Below are 8,460 nucleotides of genomic sequence, written 5' to 3'. Positions count from 1 at the left end.
GGGAGGGGCGGTTCAGGATGGGGAACACATGTATACCCATGGCTGATTCATGTCAATGTGTGGCAAAAAAAAAAAAACCACTATAATATTGTAAAGGAATTAGCCTCCAATTAAAATAGATAAATAAATTTTTTTAAAAAAGACAATGACTGAAAAACTCATCATGTTTAACAATATGAGTTGTAGTGGGATGATGTGTGTGTACCAAGTGAAAAAATCTATCTGTGGCTTTTTTAAATGTTTAAATCAGGAGTTAAGGTATGCTTTGTAAAAACACCTTAATTGAGGCACAATTTAAATATAAAAATTGCACATTTTATGCATGCAATTTAATGAATTTAGACCTATATATACAACTGTGGAACATCACCACAAACAGATAATATCCATCACATCCAAATGGGAAGAATTTTAAGTTGTATTAAATAATCATGGAATTAACCCAATTAAAATAGATGAATACAGAGAAGAAAGAAGAGATAAATGATATATAAAGTTCAGGGAAAAGTTGGAGAATTTAAAGCCTAGCTGATTATGTTGCCTTAGCTAAAAGAAGGCATAGTTGTACCAATGAACCCAATTTAAAAAGAATGATTGATGCTACAGGTGTATAAAAGATAGTCAGGTTGTAGATGTGATAGGAGAATTTAATAGAGTTGAGTCTAATATCTTTAATTTTTTCTCCAGGATGTGCACCTGAAAGAAGAGGTAGTGTTTTGGATATTTAAGTGTTGAAAAAAGCTTGAAACAATTTTTAAAGAATGAGAGTTTGAAATAATGGAGAAATATAAGAAAAATTTTGATGAGTCAAACCAACAAGGAGTATGCTTCGGATGTATAAAATGTAAGTAAAACATAAGGAGTAATATGTATTATGATATATTTAGTATTCTTGAGGTAGAAGAATGAAGCAATAATGTGCATTGTTCTCAGAATTGAACAAATGGTATAAAAAGACTTTTCTCTCAAGTTGAAAGATATCTTGAAATATTTCTTGATGTAAACTTGCGTACATGTGCATACATAGTTGCCTTACATTATTTGCCCTTTCTTCAAAGAATCAGCAGCATCCATTACCTGAGGAAAACATCAAAACTAAAGGATGTTTTTCTCTAGGGTATCAATGTTTTTGATTTTCAGGAGCCCAAGATTTTGAATATAAAATGTTGAAAGACTAGGGAAACAACATACTATATTTGAAAGAATGTTTGTATTATTTAGGTAGTTTGGAAGTATCTTCAAAGAAAGCTTCCCCAAAACACAGTGGCTTAAGCAAGGTAAAAATATATTCCAATTTCACATAAGAGACTAAGGTTGTGGTCTAGTCTAGTATGGAGGCCTAGCAGTGCTAATGACCCAGGTTCTTTCTCTTATTTTCTGACATCCTCATCACACAGCTTATATCTTTAGTTTCCATAATCAAAGCACACATTACAGCCCTTGGGAAGTGTAGGACATGCCCATGTTCTGGAAGAAGTTGCCAATCTCACATCTGCTCACATTTCACTGGCCAGAACACATGACCACACCCAGCTCCGAAGTAGAACAGGGACTGTAGCTTTGTAGGGGGAGGAAATATGTTCAGAAAAGGGTGCACAGCCTGTGGTCAGTTAAAATCTGAAGATTCTATTTCTAAAGGAAGAAGAGAGTGATACATTTTACAGCAGTCTCTAATACTATATACCCCTTTGGTATATTAAAAATATACATACAGAGGATACAATCAACATTTTCACAAGACAAGGGAACCAAGTTAATGATTCAGTTACTGTATTCATCTCAAGATCTAAGTCCTCTGGACTATGGGTACTCTCTTCAGAAAATCTGTATGTAATTGATGACTTAAAAATTAATAGGCACATTATCCACCTCTTTCTAGCTCAAATAGTGTAGCAGAAACCAAAAGAGTGTAATTCAAAATCATCCATTCAGAAAAGAAAACATTGTCAGTCAGTTGTAATGATAAATCCATGAAATAATGTAGTGAGACTCTTCATTAGAACCTCTAGTCGTCATGATTTCGGTCTCTGAAAGTATCTTGTGCACTATCCTTCATGGCCACCTATGTCCTTCCTGGTGATTACACACATAACTCTTGCTGGTACAATTTGGGAACACAAAAGTTTTCCTTCAGCACTGAACAGTCATGTATTTGTGATTTCTTTCTTTTCTAACAGAAAAAAATTCTGTTAGTAGATGTCCAATAAGAAAATGAACAAGTGATAAAGTTTCCTCAATAGGTCTCTTATCAAGAAACCAAGTAAGGATAACACCTTGTAGTGGTTCTTAAAGTCAGAAGTCTTGTCATTTATTTACAAATGAGCTGATCCTCCAACATAAATAGACACTTGCTTTGGGAAATGGAAAGCTTGGCAGTGAAAACAATACATTTACTGCAATATGTGTTGATCAGTGTTGATCAGACTATCACTGTTTGTCCAAGAACAAGTGATGAGAGTAGCTTAGGAAAAGTTCATGGTCAGAATCTTGACTCTTTTAGAGCCTTTTCCATATCACTGCTTTAATTCAGGAGTACAAAATTGTTCACTGTCTTCATCTCTGAAAAACCTCAAATTATAGTTTTATCCCTCAAGCTAGATTGCAGGCTATAGGCAGTAGGAGGTCCCCTGGAGCAAAGCTATATTCCCTTCCTTCAAGGTAGGTAAAGTTGGTAGCTTGATTTCTTCTCTTAGTCCTACATATTTAGTACAAGTAGAAAGAAGAAACTGACACAAATCAATATTATTAATTTTAAAACATTTCCCCATATTTCCTAAATACAGTTGGCTTTTGGCCTGGCTTCCAAAATATTTCAAGGAACAGTTTTATCTTGTTTTAGAATAACAAGGTTCACCAGTTTTCTAGTACACAATACATGTTTCATTGGTTCATTCCTGTCAAATGTTAAGCCAAAATAGTTTAGACTTTTTTCTTCATGTGAGTGACCCACTTTTGTTAGAATATTTTACGGTAGTTAGGATAAAGACTTAGCTGTCGAGAACACAGAGCACTTTAAACAGGACAGCTGTCCTATCTCCATAAAATTCTAGAGAAACTTTCAAGGAAAGGTATATATGCTTGTTGATCTTGGGTACTCATATTCGTCCTAATCTGTTTCCCTGTCATTTTGAAGATACACATTTCATCTTTTAGGGTCAGAATGTTTGCTTCAGTTCCTGGCCACATTCTATGCACAAGAGGAGAACTGAAGCATAACCTAAAATTTACCTGAAACTTAGAAACAAAGCTAAACTAAAATTTGAATGGCTATTCTTTCTATGTAACAGAGAGGCAAAGGCCACACAAGCATTGTTGGGCAAATGTAGTTAATATCATGGGCTTCCCTGGTGGCTCAGATGGTACAGAATCTGCATCACTATTTTTAAATAAGGATCCCAGATTTCATGAAGTCGCTTGTTAATTTGTTAATATTTTGTCCCATTATTCAATTTTATATCTAATACAATAATCTTACTCTAACATTTTCTTTGTAAAATCGCCTTTGAAATTCATGATTTGGGGATGATTTTTGACCCTGTCATAACATATTGCATGTTTCCTCATTAATTAACATATTAAATAAAATCCTTGGTACATATTCATTTTCCATTTGCTTGACTGTCATGATTTTAACTTCTGAAAATTATACTATACCAAAGGCAAGCCATTCCCGTTAGTGTCACAACCTGAAAGTTGCTCATATTTCGTGGTCATAACGTCCTAACATCGTCACACAACTACAAAGGAGGCTATTAAATACAGAATTTTTTTTCTGGATGTCAAGAGGCCCAGTTGCAATTCACTGGATTTCATAATAAAGGGAAAAGAAAGCAGATAGTGAATGTTCTCTATTGGTTTATAATTTATCAGTCATAACTGATTTTCTTACCCTAGATGAGATAAGATTTCCCTGGGGTATTTCATAAAGAGAGATAAATCAAAGGGAAACACAGTATTAGATTCTAATGAGAGGTTCTGCTGCACTCCCAGAGTTGAGTTCTCAAAATGAGTGAAATTGCAGAAGCCACTCAACTGGTTAGGGAGAATCTGAGAACACAGTACCATGCATTTTAGGTGAAGCCTTGTGGTGTTAGTCCATGTTTCACATGGTGTGGGTATTATACAGCTGAGAGGGCTATATGGGGTATTTAGGCTCATGGACCTGAGACAGGCTAGATGAGGAACTAGCAATCTTTTATTACAAGGACCAGAAAGTAAACTTTTTGTCTTTGTAAACCATACTGCCACAAGCAAAATTACTCAATTTTACCTTTGTAGCATAAGAGCAACCATAAATTATACTCTCACACAACTTTGGACATAACAAAAACTAAATATATAGTCTAGTTGAATTGAGTTGTACACTATGCTTTGCTTGGAACACAAATAACAAAGACCTATTCACTTGGAGATAGTCATAATAAAAGGAAAATTAACAGCCTGTATTGAGATTTTTTACTTCTGATTTAATCAAATTCCTTTGTATTTATTACAAGGTACTTTTTACAAATTTGTTTCTTAGTAATCGTCTTATTACTGCTAATTTACATTTGAAGTCAGTTTTCACTCCCAGCTATATTGATAGGAAGTGTTAGATTTTATGTTATTATTTTTACTTATAAGCATTTATATACCTTAATCAAATTGCATGGATCTGGCCAACATGAGTTAAATTATTGATTTTTAAATTGCTATATTGTATAAGTCATTATAAATATTTCTCATTTTTTTATATTTGAAAATATCATTATGATTTGCCTAGATATTTAGGTTAGAAGAATTATTGTGATGGTTTTAATTCTTATATTCTTCCCCTTTCAGATTCTTAGTAATATAGGCATTAGAAATGTATATGCCAGCTTTTCTAGATGAAGACGACCTGTATGCACTGCATACTAATTCAAGAACTGTCAGTGATGCACAGTGAGTAACCTCCTGATTTTTATTCTAAGTATTAAAAATAGAAAGTAATCTAAATGTTTTTTCTCCTAAAATATCCACCTGTATCATTTAGTAATGTTACTATTCTTTTAAAAGCAAAAAAAAATGTGTTTTCTAGAATATATTTTGGAATATATATGTTGTTAGGGTAACAGGGTAAACTCTGCATATAAACTGTTAAATAAGGCTCTACTTTTTCTCTTTTCCACAGTTCTTAGGCTATATCATAATTTGCAAATTTTTTTGTGCTTATTAACTGTTGTTTCCAGTCTCTAAAGTGTAACTTCCATAAGAACAGAAATCTCTGTCTGTTTTGTTTATGAATACATCCTAAGTATTTAAAATATTGCTTGACATAAAGCAAGTGTTCCCAACGATATTTTTGTCAAATGAATCCTATTTAAAAAAAAAAAAAACTTCTCTGTTGCCAAGGCTGGTCACAAACTTTATAATACATATGTTTAGACAACTATGTATCTGATTGCTAAAAGGAAAACTAACCTTCAGTCACTTTGTAGTTGTATAAAAACAAAAGGCTAATTTTAAAATTTATTTTATGTAAGCTTCCCTGCATTAAAAAGTATTTTTTAAATTAAGATGAATTTATGCAGATTAAAGACTATACGTATCAATATAATAAGGTAACTGAATATAATGTAAAAACATATTTAATGTAAAATGAGGAAGGCAAAAATACAGTTTTTATCTAGTTCATGAGTAATTGTTTGCAAATTAAATGTCTAATATCTAAAGGAAAATGTAGTGCTACCAAAAAAACAAACAAACAAACAAACTTCATTTTATTAAAAGGAAAAAATATCAGTGCAAATTCTAAAGGAATTAGTAAAAAGATAATTATAGGACATAATGGATACTTTTACAAAATTAATTTACAGAAAATAAAAGTACTCCTCCTATACTAATTTGGTTTTCTTTTTGTTTTACACAAAATATCTAAGACCTACCATTATCACAGTAAATATATGTCTGTTAAAGCATAAACAGTTTGAATTTTTTTAGCTCCCTGGTAATGTTATCTGATGTTTCTTATTTCATTCATTCATTTCTATCAAATGTATTATGACAAAATTTATATACATAAAATGCATCCATTTTAATTTTACAGTTTGAGTTTGACACGTGCAAACATCTGTGTAACCAGGATGCCAATCACGATCAACACTTTCATCACCCCAAACTTTTCTTCATGAATATTTGCAGTCCAAGGTAACTACCCATCTCTGTCACATAGAGGAACTATATGTTTCAAAATCTCCTTTAAAATGCATCAAAATTGCATAATCTTCTTTGTTTCTGACTTCTTTCACAAAGCATAATGCTTTTAAAATTGTCCATATGTTGCATGTACCCATTCTTTTATATTGCTAATAATTTTCCATTGTACAGATAACAGTATTTGTTCATTCACTCACCTATTGCTGTATATTTGCATTTTTCAGGTGTGATATTACAGGTGCTATAAAAATATGTGTAATAATGAGCATATGTTTTCGTAGCTTTTATGTAAATATCTATTGATGAAATGCATGGATCATATGTTAAGTATATGTGTGTGTTTTTTTAAAACTTCCAAAGTATTTTAAAGTGGCTATATCACTTTATATTGTCACTAGTAATACATGAAATTTGTCATTACTCTACATCTTCATCAACACTTCGCAAGGTCTGTTTTGTTTGCTTGTTTATTTGTTTTAATTTTTATCATTCTAGTTGAAAGGTATTAGTGGGTCATTGTGGTTTTAATTTGCTTTTCCCTGAGAGTACTTTTTTAATGAGTATATTTCCTGCACTGTCTTAATCAGAGCAGCCCATTGTTAAATAATTTATATATGATGTTTCCAGCAAGAATTAAAAATTTAAAGTAAGACTCCATTGGGAAAATAAAGCTAAAGATTGTCTTTAACTGATATTTGTAAATGCCTCTTTTCTCAGAAAGTGGCTTATGTTGATTGGGGTTATTTTGCTCCATTTCAGCATTTTTAAATACTTGAGGCAACTAGAGTAAGCATTAATATAAAAGCAGGAATGGGCACCTTATATCAACTTATCAGTTCAGTTCTGTCACTCAGTCGTGTCCAACTCTTTGCGACCCCATGAATCGCAGCACGCCAGGCCTCCCTGTCCATCACAAACTCCCGGAGTTTACTCAAACTTATGCCCATCGAGTTGGTGATGCCATCCAGCCATCTCATCCTCTGTCGTCCCCTTCTCCTCCTGCCCCCAATCCCTCCCAGCATCATGGTCTTTTCCAACGAGTCAACTCTTCGCATGAGGTGGCCAAAGTACTGGAGTTTCAGCTTCAGCATCAGTCCTTCCAATAAACACCCAGGTCTGATCTCCTTTAGGATGGACTGGTTGGATCTTCTTGCAGTCCAAGGGACTCTCAAGAATCTTCTCCAACACCACAGTTCAAAAGCATCAATTTTTCGGTGCTCAGCTTTCTTCACAGTCCAACTCTCACATCCATACATGACCACTGGAAAAACCACAGCCTTGACCAGACGGACCTTTGTTGGCAAAGTAATGTCTCTGCCTTTTAATATGCTATCTAGGTTGGTCATAACTTTCCTTCCAAGGAGTAAGCGTCTTTTAATTTCATGGGTGCAGTCACCATCCGCAGTGATTTTAGAGCCCAAAAAAATAAAGTCTGACACTGTTTCCACTGTCTCCCCATCTATTTCCCATGAAGTGATGGGACTGGATACCATGATCTTAGTTTTCTGAATGTTAAGCTTTAAGCCAACTTTTTCACTCTCCTCTTTCACTTTCATCAAGAGGCTTTTTAGTTCCTCTTCACTCTCTGCCATAAGGGTGGTGTCATCTGCATATCTGAGGTTATTGATATTTCTCCTGGCAATCTTGATTCCAGCTTGTGCTTCTCCAGCCCAGCGTTTCTCATGATGTACTCTGCATATAAGTTAAATAAGCAGGGTGACAATATACAGCCTTGACGTACTCCTTTTCCTATTTGGAACCAGTCTGTTGTTCCATGTCCAGTTCTAACTGTTGCTTTCTGCCAGCATACAGTTTCTCAAGACCAGATCAGGCAAATCAAAAACAATGAGGTACCATTACACGCCAGTCAGGATGGCTGCTATCCAAAAGTCTACAAGCAATAAATGCTGGAGAGGGTGTGGAGAAAAGGGAACCCTCTTACACTGTTGGTGGGAATGCAAACTAGTACAGCCGCTATGGAGAACAGTGTGGAGATTTCTTAAAAAACTGGAAATAGAACTGCCATATGACCCAGCAATCCCACTTCTGGGCATACACACTGAGGAAACCAGATCTGAAAGAGACACGTGCACCCCAATGTTCATCGCAGCACTGTTTATAATAGCCAGGACATGGAAGCAACCTAGATGCCCATCAGCAGATGAATGGATAAGGAAGCTGTGGTACATATACACCATGGAATATTACTCAGCCATTAAAAAGAATTCATTTGAACCAGTCCTAATGAGATGGATGAAGCTGGAGCCCATTATACAGAGTGAA

The 8,460-nt window shown here is 34.3% G+C and overlaps 1 long non-coding RNA gene across 1 annotated transcript; it reads left to right on the top strand.

The window, feature by feature from the left end:
- The first annotated feature begins 607 nt into the window (after positions 1–607).
- LOC122437950 lies at positions 608–6,128 on the top strand. The gene is made up of 3 exons (XR_006268411.1): positions 608–844; positions 4,822–4,923; positions 6,068–6,128. It is a non-coding gene; the product is annotated as an uncharacterized LOC122437950 (long non-coding RNA).
- Positions 6,129–8,460: the final 2,332 nt, after the last annotated feature.

Source organism: Cervus canadensis, chromosome 3 (genome assembly GCF_019320065.1).
Source record: "Cervus canadensis isolate Bull #8, Minnesota chromosome 3, ASM1932006v1, whole genome shotgun sequence".
Classification (NCBI taxonomy): Eukaryota; Metazoa; Chordata; class Mammalia; order Artiodactyla; family Cervidae; genus Cervus; species Cervus canadensis.
This window is presented reverse-complemented; position numbering and strand designations above follow the sequence as displayed.